Source organism: Calidris pugnax, unplaced genomic scaffold (genome assembly GCF_001431845.1).
Source record: "Calidris pugnax isolate Ruff unplaced genomic scaffold, ASM143184v1 scaffold99, whole genome shotgun sequence".
Taxonomy (NCBI): domain Eukaryota; kingdom Metazoa; phylum Chordata; class Aves; order Charadriiformes; family Scolopacidae; genus Calidris; species Calidris pugnax.
In genome coordinates this window covers 4622-6973 of record NW_015090836.1, presented here as the reverse complement: position 1 = coordinate 6973, position 2352 = coordinate 4622, and positions in this window count along the sequence as shown.

Below are 2352 nucleotides of genomic sequence, written 5' to 3'. Positions count from 1 at the left end.
AATCATAGAATCATTGAGGTTGGAAGAGACCCTTGGGATCATCGAGTCCAACCATCTGCCCTACTCAACAAAGTCCTCCCCTACACCGTATCCCTCAGTACCGCATCTAAACGTCCCTTAAACACATCCAGGGATGGTGACTCAACCACCTCCCTGGGCAGCCTATTCCAGTGTCTGACCACTCTTTCTGTGAAAAATTCCTTCCTGATGTTCAGTCTAAACCTACCCTGTTGGAGCTTGAAGCCATTCCCTCTCGTTCTGTCATTAATTACCTGTGAGAAGAGACCAGCACCACCCTCTCTACAGTGTCCTTTCAAGTAGTTGTAGAGAGTGATGAGGTCTCCCCTCAGCCTCCTCTTCCTCATACTAAACAGCCCCAGCTCCTTCAGCTGCTCTTCATATGATTTGTCTTCTAGGCCCTTCACTAGTTTAGTTGCCCTTCGTGGGCCTTCTCACTGACCCTGCTGTGAGCAGAAGGCTGGACCAGAGACCTCCCGAGGTCCCTTCCAGCCTGAATTATTCTGTCCTTCTAAGTTTATTCTTGGCTTCATTCTCATTTTCCTCTCCACCAATCTCATCCACGAGACCATCTTGGTGAGTTACCTCTCCAGTTTGCTTTCAGTTCACCATCTCTCCCCAGAACCTGTATTTTTCTGCCTGACTTAAAATCCGAGTCTTTCATACTGACATCTGCCTGTTAATGTCTAGTCGAACCTGTATTTTTCTGCCTGACTTAAAATCTGAGTCTTTCATACTGCCATCAGCCCGTTACTGTCTAGCTACCAAACTTGGTTTAGCTGCAACATAATTAATCCCACTCCCCTCTCCTCCAGCACATCCCCTTGATTTCTAGACCATGGTGGATTTTGCTACCATTCTGCTTATTCCACATACTCCCTGCAGTCCCACAACTGGTTTTCTGGTTGCAGAGATGCTCTGGAAAAAAAATCTCAGTCATCCAGACCATTCTAGCTGTGTCTGCCTGAGTTTGTAGAGAGCTGAAGGCAGTGAATTTCCTGCTGGTTTCAGAAGATGCTGAAATCACACGGTTTTCACTTTTAAAATGCCAGTTCTTTACTGCTTTTCAAAGCATGGAAGAGATGGGGAGAGATAGCTGTCATTTCGGATTGATGTTCAAGCAAACACTGCCAAACTAAGAAGAGATGTGTTTGAGGCCACATTCCATAAAAGAGGCTTCGTCTGGCAAACGCAGCCCTAAAATTTGATTCCAAACTGACTTGTTAATGATGGAAGAGGTTTCATTGTCTTCAAGCAAATATTTGCTCTACATTGTACAATTTTAAATACTTTTGAATGCAGCTGCAGGAATGATGTCCAGTGGTAGAACATTCCTGTTGCTAAGAATTAACAAAAATAAGTGCAATTATTTATCTTGGAAGCCTGAATAAAATCTCTGACATTTTCTTGCACAACATTTGTTCAAGTCTGACTCACGACGCAGACTCTTATAATTAGCACACTAACTTCCATTAATTAGGCTGACACTTAATTGGAGCTATAAAAAGCAACCATGGCATGTCTGGTTTTAATCAATTACCACATGCTTCAGTCTGGTTCATGACTGCTGCAGTGGTCGTTAATGACTTTGTGTTACTGGGAGGCTCAAGGCTTGAACTTTTTGGGTATGACAGTGAGCCCAGGGTGGCTTGGCTGGTTGGAGCTTTATGGTCCCAAGCACAAATCCAGCACGGAGAATGGATGGAGAGCAGCCCCGAGGAGAAGGACTTGGGGGTGTTGGTGGATGAGAACTCAACAGCTCACAGCCTAGAAAGCCAACCACATCCTGGGCTGCATCAAAAGAAGTGTGGCCAGCAGGGCCAGGGAGGGGATTCTACCCCTCTGCTCTGGTGAGACCCTAGATGGAGCACTGCGTCCAGCTCTGGAGTCCTCAACACAGGAAGGACATGGACCTGTTGGAACTGGACCAGCGGAGGGCCATGAAAATGATTAGAGGGCTTGAGCCCCTCTCCTATGAGGACAGGCTGAGAGAGCTCAGGTTGTTCAGCCTGGAGAAGAGAAGGCTCCAGGGAGACCTTATAGCAGCCTTCCAATATCTGAAGGGGCTCCAGGAGAGATGGGGAGGGACTCTTGATCAGGGAGTGGAGTGATACGACGAGGGGTAATGGTTTTAAACTGGAAGAGGGGAGATTTAGATTGGATATTAGGAAGAAATTTTTCACTGTGAGGGTGGTGAGACCCTGGCCCAGGTTGCCCAGAGAAGCTGTGGCTGCCCCATCCCTGGAGGTGTTCAAGGCCAGGCTGGATGGAGCTTTGAGCAACGTGGTCTGGTGGGAGGTGTCCCTGCCCATGGCAGGGGGGTTGGATCTAGAT